The sequence below is a fragment of the Odocoileus virginianus genome, chromosome 22, assembly GCF_023699985.2.
Source record: "Odocoileus virginianus isolate 20LAN1187 ecotype Illinois chromosome 22, Ovbor_1.2, whole genome shotgun sequence".
Lineage (NCBI taxonomy): Eukaryota > Metazoa > Chordata > Mammalia > Artiodactyla > Cervidae > Odocoileus > Odocoileus virginianus.
This window is the reverse complement of record NC_069695.1, coordinates 51,066,888-51,084,540: the sequence shown is the minus strand read 5'-3', so window position 1 is coordinate 51,084,540 and position 17,653 is coordinate 51,066,888. Positions and strand designations below refer to the sequence as shown.

The 17,653-nt window shown below is 39.3% G+C and overlaps 1 protein-coding gene across 5 annotated transcripts in view; it reads left to right on the top strand.

Moving 5' to 3' along the window:
* Positions 1-17,301, top strand: part of NETO1 (neuropilin and tolloid like 1) — a 126,237-nt gene extending 108,936 nt beyond the window's left edge. For 2 of the 5 annotated variants that reach the window (XM_020886976.2, XM_020886973.2), the window contains exon 11: positions 382-1,983. The gene's annotated coding sequence lies outside the window, so the exon portion shown is untranslated. Of the gene's footprint in view, positions 1-381; positions 1,984-11,800; positions 11,820-16,656 lie in introns of those variants that run through there. The other 3 variants (XM_020886975.2, XM_070452963.1, XM_020886974.2) reach the window with 3 other exon arrangements.
* The last annotated feature ends 352 nt before the right edge of the window (positions 17,302-17,653 follow it).

Genomic DNA, 17,653 nt, shown 5'->3' with positions numbered 1-17,653 from the left:
CACTCTTATTTTTGCATGAATATGTAGCTTATTTCATCCAAATTAAATGCAGCATGTTATGTCAAATTTTATAATATAAAATTTGAATGCTTGATAATGTAAAACTTTCCATAAATATCAGTTGTCTATGTGCACCTCTATTTTTGTTATCAGGTAACACAATGGCTTTATTTTTAGCATTTAATAGTCTGTGTCTCTATTAGACTAATTTGTCTCCAGTTACATTTACTTGACAGTTAATCTCTTCAAAGCTCTTCAGACCTATCAACTATTCTTGAATTAGGTGAATGCTTTTCTGTGCTCTATGTTACCTTGATAAATTGGTGGATTTATGCGCATATTTCATTGGGAGAAAATGTTTTAACTGTGTTTTATTTTCAGAGAAGAACTATTTATACAAACATGGGGACTGTGAAAAGGAAATTCTATAGTGAATTGTGAAAAGTGGACATATTTCTAAATTCATTCCACTGCCTTTATCCAAACTTAAGAATTACAGACATTTGTTATTACTTCGGCAAGACCTCCCCGCTGCACAATGATATGTTCATTTCGTAATTTGGTTGCAGGCCACCAAGTGCTCCTTAGTTTTTAAATACATTTTGAGATTTACTGGAAACTTGAAGAAGAAATTAGTTCCTGATTGAGACTATCCCAGCTTTATTTTTCCTGTCGGTTTCACTTTGTTTCTATGTTGCTTTATGTCTTTGTTAGATAATTGTACATTGTGTGATATGTGAAAAAAAACCCACACTTTTGGATGAACTTTGTGTTACATGTACATTGTTTTCATTATATAGACTGCTTGAGAATAGTGCGTTCCTGAGTGATTTTGAACATGCTACAGTGAAAAGTGAAAATATGGACCGTGGAAACACCAGCTAGAGGTTTTATGGACTATAAACATCTGTTGTTGTAATATCATTAAATGCAGCCAAAAGTACTAAGTAAAATTACTAGATTGCAATAAGAAAAATCTCATTTTTTTTGTCTCTCCTATATACCCCCATTTCCTTTTTTTTTTTAATCAAAGGAAGATTCCAAGTTTCAGAAATAGTTTTGAAGTCAGGTATTTTACCATTCATACCCTTTAATAGAAATGATTTTTGATTAAGCATTTAGCAATATGACTGATTGACAGTTTAAGAAAATACCCTGCATGTAAGTACTGGATATTTGAGTTGGAAAAATATTCTTTTTATTAGACACATTGTAAAAAGCATGCATTCTCTAATACTGCTGTTATTCTTCCATTTCCTGTGTCACATGCTTGCTCTTGTAACTTTTTATATAAAGATATATAAAAATGTATAATAATTTCCTAACCTGAGTTAAGAGAAATGCTTTCTTCTATTAGAGTGATAAAAACTGACTTACGTAAGTACACTCTTTATATCAATTCATCCCACATTTTAGACTACAGGAGGTCCTTAAGAATTAAGGCGTGCTTCTTCCAAATTTGACTTTGAAAACTTTATGGAATATAGTCCCCTTTTAGAAAAGAACCTTTTTTTTTCTTAATACTATAAAATCACAAGCCCTATATGACCCAAATTAAACAATTCTGAGTTGTCCTTATACTCAAGGCACATATATAATTCCCGAAAACTTGCTAATTATGATGTTTAATATACATAAATTAAAATATTATAATATATTTAATTGCTTTTGAATTATATACACATTCTATAAAGTTTGATTTAGTGAGTGGGTAATTTTAAAATATTGAATGTGTATTCTTAGAAAATAATTTATAAAAACCAGATTACTATAAATCTGCTTAATAGCATTTCCAAAACTGCTGAATTCTACAGAATTTTGTCCTTAAAATGGCAAAGGTGCCTAGTCTATCACAATTCCAACCTGGTAATGCAAGCAAGCTCTACAAACTCAATAGATGAATTTATTCACATACATCCATGTTGGGAATTCAACTTCACCTGTGTTACAGAAACAAATAAATGTGAAAGAAAAAAATTATGATAGCAATTATGAATAGTCTGTATTTAAAAAATATCAGTCCACAGAAATAATTACTTCATGAATTTGATAAACTGGTGAATAGAAAAGCTGTGTAGAACAGTATAAAGAAGGATTATTTTTATTGTTTTGCTACATATTTTATATACATTATGTTAAAATTTAGTCTTTTTTAATTTGACTTGACTAATTCTTTTATTATCATGCTTGTTTTCATGCCCTTTTTATTTCAAAGTTGATGCATCAGAGATCTGTTTTTAAGTGCTTGGCTATTCTCTCTGCTGTTGTTGATCAGTCGCTAAGTCATGTCTGACTTCTTTGCGACCCCATGGTCTGCAGCACGCTAGGCCTCCCTGTCTTTCACCATCTCCTGGAGTTTGCTCACACTCATGCCCATTGAGCCTATTTAAAAATCTCTATTTAGAAATATTGTCTCTATTTTGAAAATTGTTATAAGATCCTATACACTTTGAATGAATAATCTCAAAAAGGATGACATACATGTGAACCACTTACTTTTTACTGTCCCTTGAAATATCCACAGGACTTTTCTCTCTAGTTCTTCCTAAAGAAGCAGGATGCTTCTGTTTTGCTGGTTCAGTGCTGAAAGGAGACGTACACCATAAATCAGGGACTTAGAAAACAAATCCAGCTGCATTAGGTCTAATGACGAAGATAGATGGCTTACATATATTTAACACACAACAGCTCTGTGGCAAACAAAAACATTTCAGATGAAGATAGGCCTCTCCAGTTGTAACACTGAAAATGTCTAAGTACGGGCATTGCCTGATCATCAAGAAGGTAGTGATGAGTCTGAGGAAGGGACCTGGAGGCACCTGTTGTCCCTGCTGTAACTCTAGATGCTGGGTCCTGAGAGTGCGGCATCCACAATGCCTGAGAGTCCCCTGCGGGAAGATCTTTAAAAGTCAGCATTAAAATTTACCAGCATATGTATTGGCTATATCAGACCATGTCACCTGAACATCAACCTTTGATTCAAATTCAAATAGGGAGACATATGTAGATAAGAAAAGGATATTTTGAGACTTTCAAGATGTTTCAAATCAAGTTATTTTAATAAAGATACATTTTTGTATTGCATAATACAAAATATGCAAATATCACTTGCATAACTGCTTTATTAATCCCATAGATGTTTTCTGATAGCGTAGTTACACAGCACATTCGTTCATTTGAAAATAGTTGTTTCGGTTTCAATTCTCTATGTTTGAATTCACTTTCAACATCTGGGAGGCATATCATGGTTATGTGCAACACCTCTGAAACCCTGAATGAAGGCTTTTTTTATTTCTGTCCAAATGCATTTTAGTTGCCTAATTCAAGTCTAGTGTGCTGATTCAGAAATACAATTTTTTGCACTTGATTTTATACATATGCCATTTTTACATATCATATTGGAGAATAATCATATGTAATGTTTGATTTGCCAAAATTAAATTCCATTTGATTAGAGAATTAAATTGTGGCTATAAACCTAATTAGAGAGGTAAGAATAATAAACTCAACCTGCTTCAGACTTCAAACTTATGAGGGTTGGTTCCCAGAAGACTCTTGTTACTGCACGAGCGTGATTGTAAAGTTAAACCACTTATTTTTATCCACAGTTGTGCAGCCAACGTGTTCTTGTTTATCCCCAGTTTCTACCACCTCCCCATACTCTAAGGCATTGTTATTTTACATTGCTCATTCTTTGGAAAAATAAAAAAATGTTACCCTCCTCTTAGTGGACACAGATGTAGACACAAAATGTAAAAGTGGCCGGAAAACACAACATATAAATTATTTAAAATAAAATTTCCTTATTATATCACATTATAAAATTTGTGCTTTCCATTCATTTTCTCATGGGCTAAGTTTAACATCAGTATAGCCAGCGTTTTTGGAGCCTGTACAAACTTGTACCAGGACTCTTCCTAAGTGCTTTGGGGACGACAATAAAAGGTGGCGAGCTGACAAGCAGCGTAATTATGGAGCCTTATAGAGGAAAGTGTTCTTAGAGGAGGTCAGTAAGGAAAATGAAGTTCAGAATTATTTGCTAAGCTCTCCATTAGAAAAGCTAATTAGTTACTTCCTGCTAAATTGGCATGGAAGATGAAATAGATTCAATTGTCAGGAGTGTACAATACAAAGAGTGTTTTATAAGAAAGACATTATTAGCACAGATATGGAGGTAGGATATAGTCTCAAGGAGAAAAGAGAGGCTTAATGAATAGTTGCTTTTCTAAGCAGATCTTCAAGATTGAGGACTGTGGCCAAGTAATATATCAGGGAGATTTCCACCCAGAGAAATCAGAGTAGAGAACAGTCTCCCAAGGCCATGGATTTGAGTTGGCTAGAGCAGAGGATTAGACTAAAAGAATAATAGTCAATACAGTTGGAAGAGCAGATTTGCATTTAAATCATGATTTCTGAGTGCAGGTAATGCCATCCAAGGGATTTCACATTTCATTCTCAGGATTTCAACATCTCAGCAAAGTTTGGCTGAAAAATTGTACTTGAAGTAGACTCCTCTGACAGCACTGTATTACCTAAACTGAACAGAACTGGAATAAATAGAGGAAATCAAAACAGTACAGAGACAAGATATTAAAAAGAACAACTGGTGGACTGTTAGATACCTAGAAATATCTGTCTCACTTTCTGTTTGTTTTCTACCATTTTTTATTATTTCAAACTTATGGTTGGGTAACTAGTCAAGGTACTTAGTGTCACATGCTAAGCACCATTCTGAAAGTTTTCCGTGTGTGTATTCCTTTAGTCATCTTAGCAATTCTATGGTTACTACTAATAATATTTGTTATCATTCTTGTTGCTGTCATAAATTCCATTGTACATATGAAGAAACTGCAGAGAGTTTTGGTGGCTTTTCTGGGATTACACAATAAGGAGTGAAATATCCAGGTCTGAACTCAAGCTGATTAACCCCAGAATCAGCCATCAGTCCTCACCAATATGAATACAACCCTTTAATATTCAATATAGTATGTTTCAATGAAATAAGTTGATGCTTATTCACAAAATCCCATGCTTTTGTGTTTTCTCAGTTATAAAAATATGTATTATAGCAACTTGTCTCCATCCTATTGCTCTTGAGGACCAAATGACAATGCATTGGAAGATACTTTTTATACCCTATAATACATTATAAATAAATCATTTTTCCTAAATTATGTGTAAACTTCATTTTGTAGTCAACATGGAACAAATGTATCATCTATATGGAGCAGTTATGAGAAATAACTCCCAGGCTCCTCTTGTCCACAGTGAAATGTATGACTTCTGGAACCACCAATTTTTACTTTACCCAAATGAGATTTTCTCCAGTGCTTATATTATTGCATCATCTTACTGAACAACATTGAACTCCAGAGCTTAACAAGTACAAACAGAAACACCAACTCTTGACAGAAAATTCTGGTTTTCGGTCCCACAAAATAGTTTGGTATACATTTGCATGATAACTTGAGAGCAGGATAAGCAAGCATATAGCTAACTAGATAACTTCAGTCTCATAACCATTATTGTTGTTGTTCAATCGCTAAGTCTTGTCCGACTCTTTGCAACTCCACAAACTGCAGCACACCAGGCTTCCCTGTCCTTCACCATCTCCCAGAGTTTGGTCAAACTCATGTCCATTGAGTCAGTGATGCCATCCAATTAAGTCATCCTCTGTCACCCCCTTCTCCTCTTGCCTTTGATCTTTCCCAGCACCAGGGTCTTTTCCACTGAGTCGGCTCTTGCATCAGGTGGCCTAATTATGGTATAAAAATGTGGTATGATGCAATGAAAATAGCTTTTCAACAGAATGAATTCAAATTCAAATATTAGTTTCACTTCGTATTTTTCATCCGCTTTTATGTTGTTGGAATTCTCTGAGCTTCACTTTCTTATCTGTAAAATAGGAAGTCTGTACCTAATGAAGAAATTTGCTACAAAAATTAGAGATGACACTGTCTATAAATAAACTGTGAAATTGGTGGTACCAGTGTGAGACCTCTAGTTTTCACATGTGTGTCTAACCAGTTTGTATGGCAGAGTGGAGAAAATGTCGACTGTATGTCCCATGTTTATCCACCTGTGAACCAGGCATTGCTGACCAAGAAGGAGCTCTCCAGCATTGTGATCAGCCTGGGATTTAGACAACTCAGGAGTAGACCTCACCTTTCATCAGTTTGGGAGGGCTTCTTAGGACAGGACCAAACGGAAGGACTGTAGTGGTGAGTAGCTGGGGGAGAAGGAGGTCAGCCTTTACCTCTTTGCCATTAATTTGCCACCATCTGTCATAACTGAGGTTGGTATTGGAAGAGGCATAGCACGGGTGTGCTACTAATGATATGTACTTGAGAATTGTTATTTCTAGAACATAAGGATTTGAATGTAGGTATGGGGAATGGGCAATTTGGGTATCCCTCAAAATAGCTGTTAAGTGCACAGTCAATATGACTCTGTTTGAATGAGCAGATGAGTACAAAAGTTACATTTAAATTAATCATTTCTGTACTTGTCACAGAAACACTGTCCTTACCTGTCACTTGGCTTCTATTTATTAGCCTTTCCTTCTAGAAACTATGGTCCTTCCCTAGTGGCTCAGATGGTAAAGAATCTGCCTGGAATACGGGAGAACCGGTTTTGATCCTGGGTTGGGAAGATCCCCTGAAGGAGGGAATGGCTACCCACTCCAGTATTCTTGCCTGGAGACCCATGAACAGAGGAGCCTGGTGGGCTACAGTCCATGGGGTCACAAAGAGTAGGACACGACTGAGCGATAACACTTTCACTTTTCTAAACACTGTAGAATTAAGCCAGATTCAAAATAAGCCTGAGGGAGTACTACTTAATAGCTTTTAATAAAAGTCTCTCTAGATTTTTATATTCTTACATATGCTAACTTTATGAATAAAAGCATCTTTTTAAAAAACCCCTCTTTGAAAGGCAGCTCTTCCTAGTAGATCATTATTGTTAAGGATTTATACTACTACGAACATAATTTTATATAATACACTTGCCCAACTGTCTGAAAGGACATTCTTTATGTGTCAAAAAAAATTAACAAACTCGTATTAATTGATAATATTAAAGAATTATGATTTTATATTCTTGCATTTGTGAGAACACACACCTTCTCTACCCCTTTTCTAAGGCCAAGTTTCTTCTCCCAATTTTGTTGAGATTTTTCTATGATACACAGATATTTTCTGGCCCTATGTTGTTCTTCAGCCACCTGTAAGCAGGCATCCTTTTTTGAAAGACTGTTCTCATTGGTAAGATGCCATATCTCACCTTCAAATCGACTCTGCTCTGAATTAGTAGGGCTGACACGCTGCAAATAAATCATCTCCTTTGCCAGCTGATCCCTGCTCAGACCTCCTCACAGAGGTGAGGAGAGGGAGATGGAGTGACCGACGAGGACCCAGAGGACGTCTGGGTTTTCTTCTGTTTCCGTTGGCATTCCAGGGACTGAATTCCATCCGGCGTTCACTTGCACTCAGCGCAGCCTCCAGCCTCCTTCAGCACCTGGGGACCAAGGCTCGAAATTCGCTCAGGGACAGATGAACCAGCCTATGTGTCTCCCTCAAAGCGCTCAGCCCTGCCTCTGAAGACTCTTGAGATTCTAAATTCTGAAAACTTCGGTTCATTTCTGTGTTTCCTCAGTCCCAGAGCTGGCCAGGCTTTGTGAGGCTTAATACCTGTGACCTCCTATCCCCGTTTCATGTTTCCTGCCTTCCAACCTGTGTAACAGAATTTCCTTGAGCACAGTCTCTCTGTTGATGTATGTAGATGTTATGTTTTCTGTTTTCCTGACCCAAAGATGTTGATGGGTTGTAACTGGCATGCTTTCCCTTGCTCAGGGCATTTTCGAAATCCTTCCCTGAGATTATTTGGCTTAACTTCTGACAACGTTGCCTAATTAAATTTCACACAAGGATGAAGTATTTGACTCGATTGTTTCTGAGATACTGGTTCTTTAGCCATGAGACATTAGATTAGATATGAGAACAAGGCGTAGTTTCTAATGAGCAGGTGTTCCCTTTCATGTTGTTTTGTTGTTTGCTGCCTCAGGCGTGTCCAGCTCTTTGCCACCCCATGAACTGTAGCCCACTAGGCTCCTCTATCTGTGGGATTCTCTAGGCAAGAATACTGGATGGGTTCCCATTTCCTTCTCCAGGGCACCTTCCCAACCCAGGGATCAAACTGGTGTCTCCTGTATTGCAGGCGATTCCTTAACACTGAGCCACCAGAGAAGCCCTCCCTTTCATGGGTATCTCTCACTTCTCATGGGGATTAAAAGGGAGACTATCATCTATATTAAAATGGCATTGAAATAAAAAAGCATCACATTTTCTCTTTCTGATTTATATTCCTGACGTAAACAACTCTGTGGCTTCCCAGGTGATGCTAGTGGTAAAGAATCTGCCTGCCAATGCAGGAGATGCAGGTTTGATTCCTGGGCCGGGAAGATCCCCTGGAGGAGGAAATGGCAACCCGCTCCAGTATTCTTGCCTGGTTAATCCCATGGACAAATAAGCCTGGTGGACTGCAGTCCATGGGGTCGCAAAAGACTTGGACATGACTGAAGTGACTGAGCATGCACGCAAACAGCTCTAGTCAACTCTTAACTCATTCATGTGGACCAGAATCAATTCTTAGGGATCTCTAAGTTTTTTCTTTATTCTCAGGGAATAAACTCCCTTTTTAAAAATGGTTGGTCAGTGCCTTCAGGAGAGCATGGAGACTCTACCCGGGTCTATTAGACATTTTGGAGCATTTCCTGGGAGGGTTAATAACTTAAATTCTAACTAATCAGCCATGGAACATAGAAAGTTAAAATTTTATAACTTCAATTTTTCACAGGGAATGGCTTCAAATCTAATCACCCAGTGATAAGAATTTTAATCTTTCTAAAGTCAACCACCATCAAACTTTTATCTCAAGGGAACCAGGGAGACAACGAAATGTGACTGATAGATGCACTGAGTAATTTGACTCAGTCTGGGGTCTGTTCAATTGTGATTCCCTGCAGTTTGTGATTACACAGAGGGGAATATCCATTTCCTGGCTTAATTGGATGAAGCTATAGATTGTTAATGATAAATTCGTTTCACCCAAAAAATATTCTTGATAGTACTTAAATTTGAATTTTTACCAGAACACCCACCTGTACATATTCCTATTTTCCTAGTAAGTTTATCCCACTTAGCCATTTCTGAAGGCACAAAAAGGAGTTTTATCTCAAAAGAGTGATGACTCCCTTAACAGTAGCCCTGCATTAAAGTATTTAGTCAGAAACCATGATTTTTTTTTGTTTGTTTGTTTTTTCTTTTCCATTTATTTTTATTAGTTGGAGGCTAGTTACTTTACATCATTGCAGTGGTTTTTGTCATACATTGAAATGAATTAGCCATGGATTTACATGTATTCCCCAGAAACCATGATTGAAGGTTCAACTTTTGTGAATCACTGTTCTAAATATTTTACATGTATTTCCCAGTCAATCCTCATAACAACCTTAGAAGGTAGTTATTGTTAGCTTTATTGTAAAGACTTGACAATGCAGTTTGAAGAAGTTCCATAACATACCCAACCTCTTGTAACTAATACATTGTATGGCCTGGACGTAATTTTGGAAGTCTAGGTATAGAATCTATAGTCTTAACCATGCATGATTTTGCTGCTTTTTGATAACCCACTTCTTAATTTAAAAAAAAAAAAATGGGGAAGAAAATGTTAGCCACTAACTTAAAACCACTCTTTCTGATCTAATGAGTGCCAATAAAGACAAGGAACAAAAGACAGAAATAACAGTCAATTTTCCTTGAAAGAATGTTTTAGGAATTCCTGATGGGGCTCACTGGAGCAAGATAGTGGAGAATCTTCCTCTGTGGATTCATTATAGCGTGATGCACTGGGCTGTCTAAGCTGCTTGTGATAAATGAAATTACAATTAATGGATTTATGGCACAAAATCTGTTAAAAACTGTCCAAATCAGCATGCAACTATCTAAGTAGTAAATGACAATATTTCATCACTGAAATGTCTCTCTCAGTAAGGGAAGTCATACACAATCCACTTAGAGGGACCCTACGCTGAAATCGTGTCTGGTGGTTCCACGGCAGCTATAAAGGACCAGGAGTGTTGAGTTTGCACTACTGTACTTCACACACTTCACCTGAGATTCATAATGACCTGTATCCTTTGACATATTGGTGAATTTTGATCCTGTGTAACACATAATTCATGTGTGTCTGAACTGAGAGTCTGACTCTTCTTTCTATATCCATGAGTTTCCTACAGTTAAACATTTCGGCATTCCAAGAAGTTCAGTGCCACAGATGTATGCGCCTTTGGCTTGTCTTAGTAGTTATCAGGGTCATTGCCAATTTATTCAACAAATATAACACAAACAATAGCAATTCATCAATAAATATTGATTGCAAGCAATTGGTAAAGAACCTGCCTACCACTGTGGGGGACTAGGGTTTGATCGCTGTGTCAGGAAGATCCCCCACAGAAGGAAATGGCAACCCACTCCAGTATTCTTGCCTGGAAAATCCCATGGACAGAGGAGCCTGGTGGGCTATAGTCCATAGGATTGCAAAGAGTCAGACTCGACTGAGCAACTAAAACAGATGAAAACATTCCCTGTTTTGTGTCATGCAATCTAATTAAAGGAACCATACAAAAGAGAACAAACAACAGCAATAACAATCACATGTCATCTTTTGAATGTGTCTTGACCAAAAAATTAAGCATACTGGAGGAATAGAGAGAGTTGAGATGCAGAATTGTTACTCTGTGAGGGAAAGACGAGAGCACGTCTGATAGTGTCGTGCTTGACCAAAGACTTAGTCAAGTAAAATAGGGAGATGTGAATATCTGCGGGAAGAGATTTCCTGAAGTTTGGAATGAGAAGATTGTGGGAGGGATGGGGAGGTCATGGGCATCAAGAGATAAAGGGAGGAGCAGCTGGGGATGGCATCAGATTAGGGATGATCAAGCCATGCTTAAAAAATCAGACTTTATTCTGATTGAACTGAGAAGCCACTGCGGGGGTTTAGCAGAGCAGTGGCTGACTGTGGCCCAGCTGTCCCCGGTGCTTCCTGTTGCTGTCCTGAGAAGAGCCCATACAAGAGCAAGGGCCGAGGCCCCCGAGAAACACTGGGAACCACTGGGGCATCAACAGCGCAGGTGAGACAGGATAGACTTGCCTGACATGGGGCCGCCAGGAAAATCAAAGCCGCCTGAGATGGTCATGGCATGGGAGACACATCTAGGAAGTAAGGGCTGTTAAGTAAATTTTGGGAAGCCTGAAGGGTTCAGGGACGTTTCACCAAAGGTCTCAGCTGGAGGCACCAAAGGAGCTCTGATGCCTACACGATTCTGCTGTTTCACGATTCCCTGGATAACCCCACACAACTGCTGGAGTCCGCAGAGCGGAGTGAGGCGGCAAGATCTCAAGAACACGCCAGCATGTTGGGGAGCCGTGTGCATGCCCACGCCTCCGGCCGAGTGTGCCTGGCCCTGGAGGAGTCTCTTCCATGCGGCAGATCTTGCGTGAGCGCTGATCACCAACAAAGCGTCTCCTTAACTGGTACTTTCTAGAATTCCTCAGACAGGAATTATTCCCTGCTGGTCATCTTGTTTTCGTCTCATTGTCTTTTCCTGTGTCATTCACTATTCAGTGGGTTGGTAGACAGGGAAGATCAATATTTGGTCTCTGGGAGGAGAAGTTGATGCCCAGCATATTTCATTAAATAAAATTAAATTGCTTATGTTTATATCTTTTCTTCCCACCAGGGTGCCAGCTTTTTGAGGGAAAGAAGAAATCCTTTTCATTTTTTTGTAACCCCAGAAGATACGCTGGACAGACAGTAAACACTTTTTGATTGAATGAAAAGCTTTTCCATAATAAGAGGAATAATCGTAGGGCAAGCTAATGCCAGTAGGCTAAGAGAAACAGGATGAGCAAGAAGAGTGTATATTAGGGTGACCTACACTGAGAGAAAGTATGGATATGAAATTAGATTCAATTTTTTAAAGACTTTTCTGCTATGTACCATTTTTAAATCTGTATTGAATTTGCTACAATGTCACTTCTGTTTTATGTTTTGGGTTTTTTGGCCACAAGGCATGTGGGATCGTACCTCCTCACCAAGGATCAAGCCTGTACCCCTTGCCCTGGAAGGCCAAATCTTATCCGCCAGGGAAGTCCCTTTGATTTGAATTTGCGTGGGTGTGTAAAGAACCTATTGGGTCAAAAGAGCATAGCATGAAGATCAGAAAAATACGTAAGTAAAATTTTGCAAAAAATGTATGCTAGGCACAAGCCAGGCTTAGCAGAACTGCAAACATTTTCCATTTTTTTTCTATTTTTTTCTATATTTCCAATATTTTTTTCTATTTATTTCTATTTCTTTTTTTTAATCACAAAAATCTTTCAACTATTCATGATGGACTTGATAAAAAAAAAATTAGAGATTTACATTCTCCTCAAGGTTTACCAAGAATGATTACTTTGCTATGCTTGCATATTTTTTTCAGATACTATTACATTTCTTGGCGCAATTCTTTGTAAATTGACAGCTTAATCCTGTCAAGCTCTGAAAGGATATATCTAAAGACTATCCAAGAAATTATTTTGGAAATTGTACTTGTCAAAAAGCAAAAATGCAATCACACACACACACACAGTTCAGTTAAGTTCAGTCACTCAGTCATGTCCGACTCTTTGCAACCCCATGAATCGCAGCACGCCAGGCCTCCCTGTCTATCACAAACTCCCAGAGTTTACTCAAACTCAAGCCCATCGAGTCGATGATGCCATCCAGCCATCTCATCCTCTGTCACCCCTTCTCCTCCTGCCCCCAATCCCTCCCAGCATCAGGGTCTTTTCAAATGAGTTAACTCTTCACATGAGGTGACCAAAGTATTGGAGTTTCAGCTTCAGCATCAATCCTTCCAATGAACACCCAGGACTGATCCCCTTCAGGATGGACTGGCTGGATCTCCTTGCAGTCCAAGGGACTCTCAAGAGTCTTCTCCAACACCACAGTTCAAAAGCATCAATTTTTAGGCACTCAGCTTTCTTCACAGTCCAGCACTCACATCCATACATGACCACTGGAAAAACCATAGCCTTGACCAGATGGACCTTTGTTGGCAAAGTAATGTCTCTGCTTTTTAATATAGTATCTAGGTTGCTCATAACTTTCCTTCCAAGGAGTAAGTGTCTTTTAATTTCATGGCTGCAGTCACCATCTGCAATGATTTTGGAGCACAAAAAAATAAAGTCTGACACTGTTTCCACTGTCTCCCCATCTATTTCTCATAAAGTGATGGGACCAGATGCCACGATCTTAGTTTTCTGAATGTTAAGCTTTAAGCCAACTTCTTCACTCTCCTCTTTCACTTTCACCAAGAGGCTTTTTAGTTCCTCTTCACTTTCTGCCATAAGGGTGGTGTCATCTACATATCTGAGGTTATTGATATTTCTCCCAGCAATCTTGATTCCAGCTTGTGCTTCTTCCAGTCCAGCGTTTCTCATGATGTACTCTGCATATAAGTTAAATAAGCAGGGTGACAATATACAACCTTGACATACTCCTTTTCTTATTTGGAACCAGTCTGTTGTTCCATGTCCAGTTCTAACTGTTGCTTTCTGACCTGCATACAGGTTTCTCATGAGGCAGGTCAGGTGGTCTGGTATTCCCATCTCCTTCAGAATTTTCCACAGTTTATTGTGATCCACATAGTCGAGGCTTTGGCATAGTCAATAAAGCAGAAATAGATGTTTTTCTGGAACTCTCTTGCTTTTTTGATGATCCAGCGGATATTGGCAATTTGATCTCTGGTTCCTCTGCCTTTTCTAAACCAGCTTGAATATCTGGAAGTTCTCAGTTCATGTATTGCTGAAGCCTGGTTTGGAGAATTGTGAGCATTAATTTACTAGCGTGTGAGACGAGTGCAATTGTGCAGTAGTTTGAGCCTTCTTTGGGATTGCCTTTCTTAGGGATTGGGATGAAAATGGACCTTTTCCAGTCCTGTGGCCACTGCTGTGTTTTCCAAATTTGCTGGCATATTGAATGCAGCACTTTCACAGCATCATCTTTCAGGATTTGAAATGGCTCAACTGGAATTCCATCACATCCACTAGCTTTGTAGTGATACCTCCTAAGTCCCACCTGACTTCACATTCCAGGATGTCTGGCTCTAGGTGAGTGATCACACCATCATGATTATCTGTGTTGTGAAGATCTTTTTTGTACAGTTCTTCTGTGTATTCTTGCCACCTCTTCTTAATAGCTTCTGCTTCTGTCAGGTCCATACCCTTTCTGTCCTTTATTGAGCCCATTTTTGCATGAAATGTCCCCTTTATATCTCTAGTTTTCTTGAAGAGATCTCTAGTCTTTCCCATTCTGTTGTTTTCCTCTATTTCTTTGCATTGATAGCTGAGGAAGGCTTTCTTATCTCTCCTTGCTATTCTTTGGAACTCTGCATTCAAATGGGAATATCTTTCCTTTTTTTCTTTGCTTTTCTCTTCTCTTCTTTTCACAGCTATTTGTAAGGCCTCCTCAGACAACCATTTTGCCTTTTTGCATTTCTTTTCCATGGGGATGGTCTTGATCCCTGTCTCCTGTACAATGTTACGAACCTCCATCCATAGTTCTTCAGGGTCTCTGTCTATCAGATCTAGTCCCTTAAATCTATTTCTCACTTCCACTGTATAGTCATAAGGGGTTTGATTTAGGTCATACCTGAATGGTCTAGTGGTTTTCCCTACTTTCTTCAGTTTAAGTCTGAATTTGACAATAAAGAGTTCATGATCTGACCCACAGTCAGCTCCCAGTCTTGTTTTTGCTGACTGTATAGAGCTTCTCCATCTTTGGCTGCAAAGAATATAATCAATCTGACTTTGGTGTTGACCATCTGGTGATGTCCATGTGTAGAGTCTTCTCTTGTGTTGTTGGAAGAGGGTGTTTGCTATGACCAGTGTGTTCTCTTGGCAAAACTCTATTCGCCTTTGCCCTGCTTCATTCTGTACTCCAAGGCCAAATTTGCCTGTTACTCCAGGTGTTTCTTGACTTCCTACTTTTGCATTCCAGTTCCCTGTAATGAAAAGGACATCATTTTTGGGTGCTAGTTGTGAAAGCTCTCGTAGGTCTTCAAAGAACCATTCTACTTCATCTTCTTCAGCGTTACTGGGTGGGACACAGGTTTGGACTACCTTGATATTGAATGGTTTGCCTTGGAAACAAACAGAGATCATTCTGTCATTTTTGAGATTGCATCCAAGTACTGCATTTCAGACTCTTTTGTTGACTATGATGGTTAATCCATTTCTTCTAAGGGATTCCTGCCCATAGCAGTAGATATAATGGTCATCTTTGTTAAATTTACCCATTCCAATCCATTTTAGTTCACTGATTCCTAGAATGTTGACATTCACTCTTGCCATCTCCTGTTTGACCACTTCCAATTTGCCTTGATTCATGGACCTAACATTCCAGGTTCCTATGCAATATTTCTCTTTACAGCATCGGACCTTGCTTCTATCACCAGTCACATCCACAACTGGGCATTGTTTTTGCTTTGGCTCCATCCCTTCATTCTTTCTGGAATTATTTCTCCACTGATCGCCAGTGGCATATTGGGCACCTACCGACCTGGGGAGTTCCTCTTTCAATATCCTATCATTTTGCCTTCTCATACTGTTTATGGGGTTCTCAAGGGAAGAATACTGAAGTGGTTTGCCATTCCCTTCTCCAGTGGCCCACATTCTGTCAGACCTCCCCACCATAACCCGACCGTCTTGGGTGGCCCCACACGGCATGGCTTAGTTTCATTGACAAGACTGTGGTCCTGTGATCAGATTGGCTAGTTTTCTGTGATTATGGTTTTAGTGTGTCTGCACACACACACACAAAACCCATTTTAGATCCAGACTCAATTCATTGCTTTCCATAGAGTATTCTCAATTTACCTGATGGTCTTGCACAAGTCAGATTATGGCAGAAGCTGGAGCTTGGTCACAGCAAAGGCAAACAACTTATGCATCTATTAGGAGGGTTTGGTTTCTCAACAATAGATATGAGTTTTCTCATGTCAGCGTGAGCATTTGTACTGAAAATGCCAAGTTACTGTGAAAACATTTAAGGTTGATTATAAAGTGATTCTTGAACATACATTATTTTGTTTAATTGTATCCTGCCAGTAATTCTGAAAGAAGATATTATTATGTTCTCCATTTTACAGGTGAGTAAGATGAGTCTTAAAGATGTCAACTGATTTACCCAGTTCACAGAGTCAATAAATATAGGGACTCCCAGACATTAATCTAGGTTTTTCATTGATGAACGTATTCTAAATGATGTCTGCATTTATCAGGCTCCTGAGATATGCTGTTGTTTGACATGCACTATCTAATTCAATCCTCAGAACCTCATTATAAGATGGGTATAAGTAGCCGCATGCTTTTCCTTGGGGAATTGATGCTCAGTGATATTATATGACTAACACCAAAGAAAGGATTTAAAACTATTTGGCGGGTTAGAAAGAAAAACAAAACAAAAAATAATACTATGCATGCATCTTCGTCTCTATGAAAACTAATTTTCCCATCAGTGGTGAGTTGTTTATCTGGTTTCTCTCTACAGGAATTCAGCTGGATTGTCTGTTTTTCATCAAGCACCACCAACACTGTAGTAGGATCGGAAACTAGGTTCCACGGTATTCCCTCCGTCTCTGACTCAGGGGTAGTGTTGGCATGAGAGGCACGCACACAGCACTTGGAAGGGGGAACCAGGTGGACGTCGTTTCCAAGAAGTCACGGGGACAGACGCAGCACCTTCGAGGCCACGTCTCCAAGCTTCCGGTCCCCTCTGTGGTGATCGGAAATGGCGGCTCCAGCAGCTCCGGAGTTCTGTGTTCTCTGTTCCCTGTGCTTTGCTCATAAGTCCTTATGGAACGTGTCCGCAGTCCTCAGCCCTGCGTTACCCTTCTCCTCTTACATCTGTGGAATCCCCAGTTCCCGTATTAAACTCCTTACTCTTACGGTGTGTGTGAGGGTGTGTTAGTCACGCAGTCGTGTCCGACTCTTTGCGACCCCATGGACTGTAGCCTTCCAAGCTTCTCTGTCCATGGGATTCTCCAGGAAAGAATACTGGAGTGGGTGCCATTTCCTCCTCCAGGGGATCTTCCCCACCCAGGGGTCGAACCCAGATCTCCTGCATTGCAGGCAGATTCTTTATTGTCTGAGCCTTATAATACCATGGAAATTCTACTTTCCTGACCTGACCTAAACTAATATTGCCAATAGTAGGGGTGCAGTGATTCTTTTCTGAAAGGAAAAAAAAAAGGTCATTGGGAAGAACACACTTGAAATTTTTCAAATTATATATATTTTTTTCACTGTGCATCTGTGCTAAGTCACTTCAGCCATGTCCAATTCTGTGCAACCCAATGGACTGTAGCCCATCAGGCTCCTCTGTCCATGGGATTCTCCAGGCAAGAATCCTAGAGTGGGTTGGGGTTGCCATGCCCCCCTCCAGGGGATCATCCTGATCCGGGAATTGTGTCTCTGACCTCTCCTACATTTTCAAGTACATTCTTTACCACTAGTGCCACCTGGAAAGCCCCATATATTCCAACCAG